The sequence below is a fragment of the Euprymna scolopes genome, chromosome 12 (genome assembly GCF_053919585.1).
Source record: "Euprymna scolopes isolate OS-2025 chromosome 12, ASM5391958v1, whole genome shotgun sequence".
Taxonomy (NCBI): domain Eukaryota; kingdom Metazoa; phylum Mollusca; class Cephalopoda; order Sepiida; family Sepiolidae; genus Euprymna; species Euprymna scolopes.
Window position 1 is genome coordinate 39,295,159 of NC_136493.1, and position 16,863 is coordinate 39,312,021.

Genomic DNA, 16,863 nt, shown 5'->3' on the forward strand with positions numbered 1-16,863 from the left:
AAGTTCTAGAATGGCCTTCCAGTCTCCAGACCTAAATCCGATTGAGCACTCATGGCATGATTTAAAAATTGCGGTACATAAAAGAAAACCATCTAATTTGATTGAATTAAAACTGTACTGTCAAGAAGAGTGGCTTAAAATTCCAGTGGACAGATGTAGAAGTCTAGTTAGATGTTATAGGAAACGTTTACTTGCAGTAATCAAGGTCAAATGAGCTTCTACCAAGTATTAATGAAAAGGGGTCGAATACTTTTGCAACATCCATATTTTTATTTTTGTGAATAAATTTATTTATATTATCAAGCACTAATTACTTTTTATTATTTTTTGTTGAAAACTATACAGTTTATTCGAACTTAGTCGTTAAAGAAGGTTTTAAAGATTATTGAAGTATCCATTCAAAGAAATAAGACAATTTTGGTAGGGGTCGAATAACTTGCGCACAACTGTATATACGCATATACATATGCCTATATATATAGGCATATATATATGCACATATATATGCATATATAAAAGTATATATATGCATATATATGCATATATAAATATACATGCATATAAATATACATATATATATATGCATATATATATGTATATATATGCATATATATATGTATATACATGCGTATATACATGCGTATATACATGTATATATGCATATATATATGCATATATATGCATATATATGCATATATATATGTATATATATATATGTATATGTATATGCATATATGCATATGTATATACATATGTATATATATGCATATATATGTATATATATGCATATATATGTATATATATGCACATATATATGCATATGTATGTATATATGCATATATATACATGCACATATATATGTATATATATATATGTATATATATGCATATGTATGTATATAATCATGTATATATTCGCATATATATATGCGCATATATACATGCATATAAATATACATATATATACATATATATGCATATAAATATACACATATATATGAATATATATATATATGGATATAAATATACACATATATATGCATACACATATGACAATTTTATATACATATTAATGTATATATATGTATATATATGCATATCTATGTATATATAATGCATATATATGTACATATATGCATATAAATATGTATATATATGTACATATATGCACATATATATGTACATATATGCACATATATATGTACACATATGCATATATATATGTACATATAAGCATATATATATGTACATATATACATATATATGTGTACATATATGTATATATATGTATGTATATATATATGCGTATATATATATGCATATGTATATGTATACATATATGCATATCTATATAAGTATGTATATATATGCATATGTATATATATATATATATATATATATATATGGATGTATATATATATATATATGCACATGTATATATATGTACATATATTCATATGTATATATATGCATAATTTATATATATGTGTGTGTGTGTGTTTGTGTGTAGCTGACTAATTTGATGATAAATCTTACAATCTAGTTTAGGATGAGGCTTAAATATAATGCCTGTTAGATTAGAAACAATATCATCAGAGTGTTCAGAATGATGAATGCGAATTTAATGTTTCATTCCTACATTTTTTCATGGTCACTTACTTTGTGATGACACCTGCACAAACCTTATGTTTCCCCAATAATTCTTATCTAATCTTCGCCAGTAGCTCACATTTCATATTTTGCATCAACTTCTTGACAGCTTCTCTCGTTCTTTCATTTGTGCTGTTGACACATTATGTCAACAGCAAAAATGCATACCAGTGTCGTACCAAAAGTAAGGGTTGCTATATTATAACTCCAAAAGTTGGAAATATATGAACGCAGGATTGGTATCATAAAAACGAGCGACCTTTTGTACCTCAAAGTCTATTTTTCTACATGTGACCTCCATTTCCAACACCCTGTCGCCAGGAATTCAAAGTCGCCCTCAGTCTCTTCCAGGGAAACTTTCTGATCATAAACTCATAAGTTCAGTTATCATGAAATGCAATTTGCAATCCTCATTGATCCATTCGGGTGGAATAAAAAATGTAGGACCCATTACATTTTGAACGGTTATTATGACTGTCTACAATCTTTCTTTAAGTACTTGAATTCAACTCCATCAGGTACATTTCCATTGAATCGTAAGGAGCTAATGAGAATTACGGACTACACTTATAGAGTACCCTGGATGGTTGTGGAGCAAGATTCTTGTTCACAGTACATTTAAATGTCTGCATGTCGGTACGGACGGGGAAACAGGTAAATGAATTTTAAAGGCCAACAATCCGAGGAAAGGACCCCTTACAATAGAAACCGTTTCGACATTTGAACAACTCTACAGGGAAAACGTATTTTTCTTCTGCTTGTCGGCTTAATAAGGGTATCTAACGTTGACGGAACACAAAGGTAGAAAATTCTTCGGAGCACATTCTGTTGTAGTAATTATAAAACAATTAACATCACGGCTCTAGTATAGGGGATGGATCTTGGTGTGTAACAGCGCGTACGAGCGCTTGGGAAAATATCAGCAGAACCTGCATCAAAGCTGGTTTGCGAAGATACTAATAATAGCAGTAAAAAATGCACATATGCAAATTAGGAAGTGCGCGCGAGATGTCGCGACAAGAAAAAGAAAAAAGGACACCACGTGGTCGTGAGAAAAAAATACGTTTGACAAAAATGGACGTGTAAAATCGAAAACGAGAAATGTCTGACTACAGTCGGTGTGTAGTAGATTACAAAGAAAAACGCAACCAGGGGGAGATGGATATATGGACCCACAGTGGCAGAGAGAGACTTCTTAAGCTGGTCTCGAGACAGGGAGAAAGAAAAATGGTAATAAACGACTTGTGTTTAAAAAGAAAGAAAAGCCGAATAAGATTTATTAATTTCCTTTGTATGTTAGTCCCTGCGACGGTACAGGTGGACAATGACGCAAACAATAGGTTAGAGACACTATTTTTCAGTATTTTTAAAGAAAGCGAAACTAGTTGTTAGTGCACCAGTTAATATGTGGCAGCAATATTGTTTTTCTTGTATGAAAAAGTAAAACTCACTTGATTGGCTCACTTTTTCTCCGTTTCGGTAATTTTAGTTCATAATACGTTTTAGATTCTTATGATTTATTTATGTTATATTTTACTTGTAACAAGTCCGTAACGTGATAAACTACTATATACATGATTTCATCTCTAACCTACGTTCTTTATCGTTTGTGAATATAATCACTCGGACGCCGATGTTTTAGATTTATTACTAGGGCTAGGGCAACAGAATATCATTGATTTTACTCTCGAGTATATATCCGACACAGACACAATTAATCAACTGAGAACCACATCAATCTACATAAAACACATATATTATATCAATGGATATACACTCGAGAGTCAAAATAAGGAACAGAATATGCTGTTGTCTTAGCCCTACTTATGACTATGGACTACTTAAAATATTCGCCAAGAGGGTTAGGAGTTTATAGAATTGAACAAGTTTTCGTTTCTCTTCGCAAAGGCAGATGGAGTCAGATATAAGGAAACGTCTTTCATTACATTTGACTACCTAGTATGATACTGTCCACAGCCTCACTAACGTCCTTCAGTAAACGGACAATTACGTATTTGCGTGATTGATTTGTCAGCCAAACAAATCTGCCTGCTTTTGGAATTCATGGGTCTCGGCAACATTCGTTAATGAAAAGTTAAATTTTAATCCCTTCCCTCTACCGGTAAATAAGTACTTTATTCACCCAACGGCTTGATTATGTAACATATCAGTTCTTATAAATCCTTAGATGAATAGACAGCTGCCTTGAACTCCTCACTATTCTTCATGACAAAACTAAATTGAAGTTTTCTTAACTTGTGTAAATACAACGGCCACGAGCGTGGGTATCGCGTGATCTGTCAGCCGAATGTCGGCTACTGTTTTTTCAGCTATTACTATGCTAATAGACGCAAGAACGTCGCGACAAAACGGCAATTCATTTCAAAACTAACAAAGATAAATGTGATTGCTTTCTTTACAATTTAATCTGTCTCTATTAGTGACTACCGGGGGCGTAAAAAGTTCGACAACTTTGAAAATTCAATGTTAACATAAGCAAAATGTACGAAAGACTGAAACTTTAAAAAAAGTAGCTGTTAAAACTCAAATCACAAACTGCGAAATGACGAAATAAGAAATTGGATTCAAGAGACGATATCGAAGTATACTTACGTAGGTTCCGCCAGCAGTTACGTGATTGCACCAGGTGATCACCACACTCTTCAGCACGTCCAGGTACACTTTGGTGTTGACTTTCAAACCGACTTCGGAGATGGGAAGTGGTATGCCGCGGCCCTCACTTGAAACTACTTCAAATACCATAACCGTAGCCGGAAACTTTGTCCTCAAGCGTTGAACCGTCCGGATTTGCATTTTGAACGTGCTGGCCATGATCCAGTTGTTATAACTTCGATCGGTAGAGAGCATGAGTTGCACAGCGGCACATCTCCGATATCGTTCGTTGAGCAGACATGATAGAAGACTCCTATTGCTCTTGGTGATTTGTACACAACTGGCCAATTAGTAGATGGACTGCAACAAAAAAGAAAATCAGTTTTTATCCAACGAAAATGGAATTATGTCGTCGTTTCTAAAGTAACAATTTTTATGTTTCACCCTGTAACAGCTCCTTTGTTCGAAGTGCTAGCTTTTTGAATTTCCTCTTCTCTCTCACTTATTGTGCCAACACACAAAAAATAAATGTACTGTGAACTATAGTATCTTACATTTAATTGGTAATGTATCTTGTTTAAAGTAAAGAAAATACAAATGGTTAATCTATAATATAAATCTCACCTGTCTGTTTAAATGTATGTATGTATGTATGTCTAAAATTTCGACAGAAGTGACGGATTTTCACGACATCGGTATCGGACCCATCGGACGACAAATACTGAAAAATTGGCTGAAAACATTAATTCCTTCACCCTCCACTGGCGAAGGAATTAATGTTTTGAGCCAGTTTTTACAAGGAATATCGTTTTTTGCTGTCGCCATTTTTGCAAGTCATCATATCGGTTGGAATAACTTCACTAATTTCAATTTTCCGAACTTCCGGTCGCGTCATGGAGTAGGGGTGAGATACCAGGTTTTGTTTCATATTCTTTTCCTCTTTCGCTGTTCGGGTTCGAGCCTGTCTGCCTACTACCAATTAAAAAATATGCTCAACACACACTTCCAAATACCCTGGCAGTGGTAGACACCAAGGCTAGTAATAAAAAAAATAATGTATTACATTTATCTTATGGGAGTTTCGAAAGAGAAGATATAGACGTGTGTAAAAAGAATTGAGTGGACGATTTTGTCCATGTATTTCGTATTTGTTTTGTCTATGAATAAGAAAGAAACTGTAATCTGTAGAATGAAATACAAGTGTCGATAGGATAAGAATATGTCCCTAAAACAGAAGAAATATATTCGGCGAATTTTAAGAAACGTTTAGAAAATACGGTTTGAAAAAAAAAAATGTATTTTCGTTTTGTAGGTCCGTAAGCACACAGAAAAGGTAGCGTCCCGTGACCGACGACACGTCACTCCCATCCCGTAGCAGTAGATTCAGACTTGTGTGCATTTTTAATTTATCAGTTATAACTTAATCACTATTGAATTGTTTTTTTACATAGGCATCACCACTTATCAAGGCCAAGATGCCACTTGAGGATAAAGGTTAAAGAGTGTACCGTAGAAATGGGACAATATAGTAATCGTTAATAATGGAAATTTGGTAAATTTGTTAACTTATATGGAACAGCTTATCAAAAACTTGTTTACGTTAGACTTGAAGACAACCATCTTGTAGTCAGCTGGAAAGCAGGAAAACGGAAAACAGTTCCATAGGCGTGCACTTCTAAGAAAGAATCTTTGCTCATGGAATCTACGTTTAGGTTTAGGCCCAGATAAAGAATTGGGGATAAAGAGTTTGTTGATAGTGTCTAAGTAAAATAGCGCTCTACTTGGCAACAGGAAGTGCTATTCTAGATTTTCTTACCAAAACAAAACAGGAATATTTAATATTTTCATTCTACTAAGATGAGTAAAGTATGATTACGAAATGATAAATCATCCCAGAAACACTTCTCTTCTAGCACGCATACATCAGCATCGCAGAGTGATAGAAGGAGGTGATATGTGCGTTTAAGACAAAGCGACATAAAATAAATAAACAAAGAAGACATGCAGAAAAGCAATTGAACGTTGTTAACTCAAACACACGGAAAGTGTCGTGTAGAACACAGGGAGTATTTACTCACAATCGACACATTGATATTTACTAGTAGGAGTTTATTAAAATAAAGGTTCATAGATTGAAATAATTAAATAATTATTAAATTTTTACAGGAACATTACGAAAACAGCGTCCAAGGATGGAATACTGTTGCCATATCTGGGCAGAAGCTGCTAAAAACAGCATATCCTGCCTTGACAGAGTACAAAATAAACTTCGTGGCTTAGTGGAGGATGCCCTTTTCTCTACCCTGCAACCTCTCTCCCACAGAAGAGACGTTGCGAGCCTATCCTTGTTTTATCGTTATTTCCATGGCAGGTGCTCGTCTGAACTCCAATCTCTGGTCCCCCCTCGCCAATCTTTCACGAAAAACACCCGTCTAGCTGAATCCACTGTGAAAAATTTCCCCCACTCTATATTTGTGCCTAAATCAAAACGCGGACTCCATGAACAAAGCTTCTTTCTTAGAACTACACGCCTGTTGAACTCTGTTCCGTCTGCCTGCTTCCCACCGGACTACAACTTGGATGTGTTCAAGTCCAATGTTAACAAATTCCTAATGAACCGCCCCCTTAAGTAAACACTTCATCAAATCTCCACACTAACGTAATGTACTTGCAATAACCCTTATCCCTGAGTGGCTTCCGGGCCTTGATAAGTGGTGATCACTGTGTAAAAAAAGCCCCTGAAGTCCGTTTTAATGAATTCGATATAACTCGATATCATTGTTTATGTGATATTTTCACACAAAAAGTTACAATTGCAATATTTGTAGTATTATTTACAGGTGTCTCATAATTTTTATATGTACGTTTCTAATATTTTCCTTGCTTTCATGAATATGAAACTTTCGGCGTTACATAATTTTTATATAATCTTGAAATAAAATGTTATTTTTTTAATTTTAAAAGCAGGAATTAGAAAATAATTAAATAAAAAAATGGTAAGAATTAGACAAACGTTCACGATAGGAATGTACGTATGCATATGTGGGAGAAAAAAAGATTAAAAACAGCACCCACTGCCTCCCTTTAACTACGTAACGTCATTTTGAGACACCTTTTCGACTTCTTAGCTATATATCAATTGATATCTTATGTTTTTATGTAGAGTGATGTGGTTCCCGGTTGATTAATTGTGTCTAACTGTGTCGGATATACACCCGAGAGTCAAAACAATGAAAAGAATATACTGTTGTCATAGCCCTAATTATAAGTAAGGTTTAACGCGAATATTTGTTGATTTAGAGGCAATGGGAGTAAGTTTCTCCTCGGTTATTTTGGTTAATACTGTAAAATTTTCCTCGTGTGTGAGAACAGAAAGAAATCAATTGTTATTGATAAAAACAAATTACTTACTACTATCTTTCCGGGCAAAGCCGGTTGGTCTTGCTGATGTACAATACAAAAGAAAAAAAAACTTATAAATAAGTAAAATATCTCTTCTTTAGAAAAGTGACGTAGTTTGTTGATGTATAGGGATTACTCTTTTCGAGTCAAGAGAAACTTTGAAGCAACCGACTCGGAAGTCAGTTAGCCGTCATTTTTGATAAAGCGCAATCCCATGCGAACGCGAAATATCCCAAATTGAAATCCATCACGAGCCGCCGAGGAATACTACGCTAAGATTTATCGATCCCCTGTCACCTCTTCGGGTGTCAATTTATATCCGGCCTAATTTATTAACATCGGGAGATTACTCGATGCGATACGGCTTTCAAATTCAATGATGGATGAACGGAAATCTGATTTAAAGTCTAAGTGAATGGCAAAGATTAAAGAAGAAATATTGTCACAAGTCAACGAACTCTGCGAGACGTCTCTCACTGTCTGCCCAGTTCGGGCCACTGTTCGATTTCTACAATATTACTTCCCTGTGCTTGCTTTACAAATACTTCACTCTGATGAACTTATTGGACTGGTAGTCTCTCAAAATAAATATCTTGGAAAGGAAAATTCGACAAGCAGCACAATCCCTCACCTTCACAGTGAAAAAATCTCCAGATGTCGGGAAAGTTTTGACTCCCATTTTTTCTTTATTTTTTAAACGGTTTCTTTCAGAAGTCCCCCACTCACTGTGTGTCCGACTATATTAAAATAGAGAAATTTAAATGCAATGTGAACATAAATATTGCTGCCTTATTCGGCACTGAGGATACCTCGTATAAATCTGCACCCTAATCATAGTCGCTTGTTATGTCATAGCGGCAAATTTTTTTGTAAGATATGAATATCAGTAATCGTGGCATAACGATTTACTAAAATTAAAATAAAAACAAATCAAACACATCAAACCCACATCTATAAAATACGATATTCGAGAGGCTCAAGTTTAGCTTGGCTTATTGCACTCTGAACCAGAAGCAGTAAATATTATTCTGTTTACTCGGTGTCTTGACCTACTTAAAATACCCTGACTGTTCATATAACGTTTAATTACGAAAATTCTATATATTATTTAATGAAAACTGGTTATATGTCGGGAATTGAAAACACCAAAAAAATACAGAAGAGAATAGAAACCAAAATTATGCTTAATACCCAGCTCAACTCCCTGTCTGATATTGAACTTCTGTACACGATAGCCATTAGTCGCGTGCCATCGTGTAATGAATGAATGCGTGAATACAGGATTGGCATGAAATTCTTAAAGATAAACAAAGATGACCGAAAAATGAGCTGAAATGACTTAAATAAATAAAAAGTAAATGACTTAGAATGGCTTTAATGAAATTAAGGATGAATTGAATAACCTTAAGAATGACTTGAATGCTTAAAAAATAAACGGAATCCTTCAAAAACAACTTGAATGACCTGGAGAATGATTTGAATGGTAAAGTGGGTGATCATTCTAAATTAAATTAATACAGAAAAGCGATCCCCCACTTTATATCACAAAGTTACAAACATAAGTACAGCATGTAGTAAGAACAGATACTACACTTTGAGATATTAAATCCTTTATTCATGTTAAAAATACATTGAAAATCAACAATGAACAAAAAACTTAGGCACATGGCCAACTCAAAATGGGGGATTGTGGGGGTCGTTGGTCATCCTTGTCACTCCAGAACTAAACAAAATCAAAAGTTTCTCCCAGCTAGTATCTGTTTAACCATAACACCGCATTCACCTTTCGTACTGGGGGACGTCCTACTTAACTCCCAATTTTTAAAAACATTTTTATTGACGTGTAAAAACAAAAAAGATAACAAGAAAAATGGTACAATAATTCATTTGTGTCGAGGGCGGGGGAAGAAAAAACAAAAGGTGATTAGTAGGACCCTCCCAACCCAGTCTAGTTGATAGACTGTCCGTTCCACTAGGTTTGTAAAAGAACCTCGCTTCTGCGGGTCAGTCTCTAAGTGGGGATGCGGGTGAATGGAGAAAAGAAATTTTTGGGGGTAAGGGATGGGGGTTAATTTCTTTCTCACCAAGATGGGTGAAATTTAGAGGAAGGGAGGAAAACAAAAATTGCAAGTAGGAGGGGGTGGGTATCTTGGAGGCTTCCTAATCGGGGAGGGATGGAACACACACTCAGCTAGCTAAGAGGCTACTTGTTTAATTTTACTTTACGGAACTGCGCGTTCCACACCTAGGTGAGGAACACGTATTCAAATTTGGCTCCTCTTCGTACACACAGACTTGCTACATGTATCCATTTTCTGTCAAATGCTGCGCGATGCAGTTTCTTCTGTCACATTTGATCTTTACCCGTAGTTGTTGTTTAAAGAAAGCAATCAGATCCTGATCAGAAAAAGACTCCCCCGGTAACCCTGCAGACGCGACATCCAAATCATCATTCTCGCCACGGCCAGGATCGTAACGTAGACAATTTGTCTTTCCCGGCCCCACGGCGGCCTCACGTTGTCCACGACATTGGATAGGGTAATTGGGCGAGGATTCTCAAGATCGATGCGAGCCGTCACTTCGCTGACATACGACCAGCGCCGACGGAGTTAGCGACACTCGAAGAAAGCGTGATCAGTCGTCTCTACGGCCGTTGTCGCACAACGGAGACAATCAGGCGACTCCAAAAACCCGGAACTGCATTGTATATTGTTGAATGGAAGTGCATTTCGGGCCAATCGCCACGTCAGAGAGAACTCTGAATTGTTCAGATGACTCGAACCTGGCGCCAAGCACCACGCGCAGTGGATCTCACTCTGCTACCAACCCAAACGCGCGCATAGCGGGTCGTCTGCGGACCCCTTCACTAGATCCCTGTGGAGTTCTGTACGTGTAGCAGTCACAAGGTCACTGGACCTTGGTAGTCGTTTTAGCGCGTCTCAGCACTCTTTCATGTAGGCAGATTCTCCCCGCAGCCTTTGACGGCTCTCGATAGAAGGGTCAATAACGAGATCGGGGAAGGCGGCAGTAACCATGGGGTATCACGGTTGGTCATCTTGTATATAGTGGGTCAGGAAGACCAGCCTCTCAGGGTCTCGATGACACTTCAAGTCCGGCATTCCCAATCCTCCCTCACACGGACGTTGAATACAGACCTGTCTTCTGACTCAGTGTTTTCCTCTGTTCCAAAGAAGCGAGGACAAGAGTTCGGCGAGAGCTGTTAGGTGTAGTGCAGGCAGGGAAAATACGACCAGTCGGTAAAGAGTGAGAGGAAAAATGTAAGTGGCGCACGCCTCAGCACTACCCTTTAAGGAAAGTTTCCTAGGAAACCACCACCTTGACCGTACCTCCAACCAATTTTTGTCAAGCTGGAGACCCGGTCCGAACCACATGCCGAGGATCCGAACCAGGCCATCCGTCCAGGTGAAGGGCGCCGGGAAGTTGGCGTTGCCACTCCAGGCGTCCAACCGCAGTCCTACTGACTTGCTGCGGTTTATCTTGGTCCCTGTAATTCTTTCGTCCAGAGCGAGCGCCTCCGACATGATCTCTATGTCTCTGAAGCTCGACACAAAGACCGTAGCATCATCGGCGAATGCGGATACCTTGGCGGCTGAGCCACTGGGTATTGCAATTCCATGTAGGGCCGAATTTGCTTCCCCACGTCTCAGCTTGCGGAGCAGGGGCTCCAAAGCCAGGACATAGAGCAGAGGTGACAGCGGACAACCCTGACGAACTGACCGAGCGTGGCTTCCGTGTGGTCATCTATCCCTCTCTCTATGATTACAGTGTAGTTCTGTTCCGGTTTAACCAACTCGCCGATAACAACCTGCAGCCGATTCGACAAGACCTTGGCCAAAATCTTCAACTCTGTGTTTAACAGAGCTATGGGCCTGTAATAATCTAACACATCCCCACCATGCCCGTCATCTTTCCTCAGCAATGTGATCACTCCCTTGGTGACTTGCCCCAGGATGGATCCTCGAGCAAACCAATGGTTGAACACATCCGTCAGAAGAGGCAGAAACATGGGCGACAGCCTCAAATACAGTTCGTATGGCAGACCATCGAGTCCCGGCGATCTGTCACAGCTGACCTGCTTCAGCGTAGTAGAATCCTCCCGCTCCGTCACCCGGCCCTCGCAACTAGCCGCTCTAGCCGCCTGAAGGCGGGGAGCGTCAGACAAATAGTCGCTAAACTCAAGGACCGGAAGATCGGGCTACTGCGTAAAACTCTCCTCGAAATGTTCTCGAAAACCCTCGCAGATCTCCCGATTCGATTCCAGGCTGCGTCCATCCGGATGTCTTACTTTTACAATGTACTTGTCCGAGCCACCCCTAGATATTTCACGAGGCGTGTCAGTGTGTGAATTGACTGCTTCATTGCCTACATTTCTAAGCCTAGCTCTGACTACTTGACCTTCATAACGCTCGCTATTCTCACGCGGAAGGTCCTGCTTAGCTAGTTCTTGACTAACCCTATCACCCTCCCCTGTAACCCGGGCTAGTTTCTGCTCGAGCTTCTTCTTCGTCTTGGCCTTATCTAGTGTGAGGCGCTGGGCATACTTGACGGAGAAGTTTCTAATTTTGGCTTTTAAACCTAACCACCACTTACTCTCGGTAACCGCCCCCACTAGTGCTTTTTGAATTAATTCTATTAACTTCTCTTGGAAGTCTTGTATCTCCAGAAGGGAGATGTTTAACTTCCAGTGAGCCACTAACTTAGGCCTATTTCCTAGCTTCAGCCGGGCCATAACTAGTTTATGGTCTGTCTGGCCTAGCTAAATTAACGTGGGACAAGATAAGAAGTCTACTTCGCCTCACCTAACAAACATCCTGTCCAAGTAAGTGTTTGGATAGGAAGAAACGCTATTGGTCCGCGTCCACATCTTCCACCCCCGATGCTCGACCCGAAACCTGTCGACCAGACCGCATCTAGCCATCAGATCAACCAGCCTGGACTCGCACCTTTCCGACACTCTGGCTTCGCCTCTTACCTTATCTATCTCGGGGTCTAAGATGGCATTCCTATACCCCATTAGCACTACCCGCTTCCGACAATCTACAAACGCGTCGAGCTGACTGAAGAATGAGACCCTCTCACGAGCGGTGCTGGGCGCATGAACCGCAATCACCTGAAACACAGAATCTTTTATGGCAACATCTGCCACGACCAGCCTGCCCTTCGCATCCCTATGGACAACGTCGACCGTCGCGGGCAGGGTATGTTTAACTAGCAAGGAGACTTCCTTCCCCCTCGGGCTGCCATATGCTGAGAAAACCTCAAAATCTCGGGCCAGCCCCTGACAGTCCACAGAAGAAATGAAATGCGTCTCCTGAATCGCAGCCATATCCACTCCTAGGGACAATCATCATGCCGGGCTAGTCTGAATGCAAGGGGCTTGCACAAAAGTGTTACGGACATACCTCACCCCCAAAAAAACAAATGCTAAATGGAGGTCATCTGGAACATATGCTGTAAAACGGAGAAAAAAAGGCCAAAGACCCTAGTGTTTTGATACGATGTTTTGGATATAATAAACTAGTTATGACCAAAGTTTAATATTCATTCCGACAAAACACTAAGAAACGGCCTAATTAGAATTGGGGCCCGTTTTTTTGGTCAACCTGTACGACATGTTGTCTTGTCTAAAATCAGTCTTCCTCAAAATATTTCCAAGTGACGCACATGGATGGAAGAATAAAAAAACATGGACAAAATGCATTTATACATATAATTACTATAAAGGGTTCAATCTCTCAGAATTTATATGTATAACACTCAATGGACCAAAAGAGGGGAACCAACACAAAGAACAAATACTATTAAAATAAGTGATTAAGTCAAAATATAAAAATAACATAAGCATTAGTGTCATTACAAATTTTTACTAGATTCTCCAACGGGGATCTTGGGTGGATATTGGGATTGTGTGAAAGAAATCATAAGGTATTTAATACGAAATAAGTAATAAGAAAACAAAATCTAAAAATAATGTTCCTGAGGAATCGAGAGACAATGGTATGATTTATATATCCTTAAATAGTTTTCGCTTTACTCCCCACCTTATTGTCTTCTTTTCTATTTCTTCCGGTTATATTGGTATTACCTTTCTCCTTTTAATGTTCCTCTTATTTTTTTATTGAGTGATGAATCCCTCGTGGGTGAGCAGCGCGTCAATTATTTCTTATAGTTTTAATTTTCTTGACTCCACAAGTCACTGCCGACCTATTTAAAGATCCCAAATAATATCCATGTAAAGCAATCGTTACATTTTAACACGGGCCTGACCGTGTATATGAAAATCTCGCACAGAAAGCAAAGGAAATAAGTTCGACACGAGTTTTCGTGTCAGTTGAAAGAAAAGGTATTTATAACCGGTCCACACCTAACCGCCTTACGAGTATTTCCCAAACAAGCGAAAAACTATTCCTCCAAATGTCTTGTTAAAGGTTCGGAAGATAAATGAGTAGCGTTTTTTGTTTAAAAGTTCCTGTCGAATCGACAAGTGCTTAAAAGTCCTGTCATGCCGCCACGTGTGGTGAAAAGTTTATCTATCGCCGGCAGTGCTTCCAAATCGCTTTCTCGGCCATGTTCTTTTTACTCTCGATTTTCTTTCGTTTCTCTTTTCCAACTCAAGGGCTTGGTCATTTGCATATATGAGATGCCGCTACTTCCAAATACGTGCTAATGGCTTCGTTATATTTACAATTAGAAAATTTAAAAGCTCTTAACAATCTGGAAAAAACTAGACCGCGTACGCAAAAAAAAAAAATTAATATAAAGTCCACACCACGTAACATAATAGATAACACAAATATATATATATATATATATATATATATATATATATATATATATATATATATATATATATATATAGTAAGCGAGTAATATTTATAAACTAAACTGCAATAATTTAAATTCACTAATAATTTCACTTGAACGAGCTAGACTCAGATTAGTATTATTCATGTTCATATTTACAAAGTAAAATTCAGTGTATAAAAAATCTATATATGTTAAATAAATTTATAATATAAACATCTCAATGTAAAAAAATCAATTTTATAATTTAAAATAAAATTAGAAATAGATTCTTGTAATATAAAATATTAATAGATTTCCTTTACATGTCATATTAGTACACGTAAACATGAGAATGTGTTTGGTACAGACTAGAATGTGTTTGGTACAGACTAGAATGTGTTTGGTACAGACTAGAATGTGTTTGGTACAGACTAGAATGTGTTTGGTACAGACTAGGTGCAGGTTCCGAAACTGTTAGACGCGGAAATCAGCAGTGAATGAAAAAGGATGACACCATCTTGTTTCGTGTTTAACCGTGGCTACCGAGAAAGAAGGCCGATTCATATGACAGCGTAACGTCACTTCCTAATTAAGTTGTAGGTATAGACAGCTTCCGGTATTCAACCACGTGGTCATGCTAACAGGCATAAAAAGAATATGGCTACCAACATGTGTTACCGATTGTCCATGTATGTTCTAAAGAAAAAGAACAATTCTCCATTCGGAAAATAATTATTATAATTGCACATTTGGGATAATTTTAATCAAATATCGTAATTAGAGAAAGTCGAATAGTTCATTTTATTTATTTTTTTTTTTACTACAAAACAAACAATTTTTGGGTTTGTATTACTGTACACATAGATTCGAAACATTTGTAAAAAAAATATATATATAACAAATAAATGTTATCAAAAGCAAGATAAGTTACTTTTCTACCAAACTGGATATATTTTTTATTCAATGTGACATGTTTATTCAGCTCGAAAAATTACATTGTTTACCGATGTATTGGAAAATTCAAAATGGCGCCCGACTCTCTCTCTTTAACACGGTAAGTTCGGGAAAAGGTGTTATAAATAATAAACTAGACAAAATACTATTAAAAAAAACACCGAATATATGTCAACTTAGGTCACGGTAATATATATTGAGCGAGTTCTAACAGTATTTTGTCTAGTGTTATATTTATAGCACCTTTTCACAAACTTACCGTGTTAAAGAGAGAGTCGGTCGCCATTTTGAATTTTCCAATACATCGGTAAATACAGCATGTTTTTCGAGCTGAATAAACATGTTACATTAAATAAAAACACTGAAAACATATCCAGTTAGGTAGAAAAGTAACTTATCTTGCCTTTGATAACATTTATTTGTTTGTTTTTTTTGACAACTTTTTCGAATCTATGTGTAGAGTAATACAAACCCCAATTTTTATATATTTTTCAGTCCATTCTTTTAATAATAAATAAAACTTTTCACTGAGTATTTTCAAATATTTTAAAGTAAGCATTTTTCATGGCAGTGTTTTTTAAAAAAATTTTTACGATTGGTGAATCATCAATATTTTAGCACAGAGCCTAATTCATTTGTTTGAAATATATTAAAACTTCAATTTTTTCTTTTTTATAACATTTTAACTGTAAATAATTTATATAACGAGTTTGTTTTACTGTACACAGATTCGAAAAAGTTGTCAAAAAACAAATATGTAACAAATAGATGTTATTTAAGGCAAGATAAGTTGCAAACATGCCGACATTTTCCTTTTTAAAATATATCGATAAACATTGTATGATTTTTGAACCGATTACACGTTTTAACGTGAGTAAAACCACTAAAACCCTTCCCAGATAGGTAGAAGAGTAACTTATCTTGCCTTTGATAACATTTATTTGTGATATATTTGTTTTTGACAACTTTTTCGAATCTATGTGTACAGTAATACAATCCTAAAATTTAATTTAACTTGAAAATAATATTTAAAATACACGTGCATACACTGCACAAGCAGCCTTATTATTATTATTATGATAATAATAGTAATAATAATAAAAAAAAAACTAGTGTAGATGACATCGACTGGCGTCACACCACACCAACTAGTTGTGAAGGGTCAGGGAGGACGGAAAGACCGAGGTGAGAGAGTACTGACCAAATCTCCACTGGAAGGGTGCAGTTCAAATCTGGTACCTTGGGGAGTTATTTTGTCACCCAAACCCCAGGAAACACAAATGGCCGATGCCAACGAGAAATCAGTGACAACGGCTGTTGCGATAACATGCAATCATCTGCGCAAGTGGTCAAAAGGTGGAGAACAGTGGAATAGAATAGAAACAGAACCAATAGTAATTACGAAAACACCCGGAAAAAAAACAAAGAAAAACTCGAC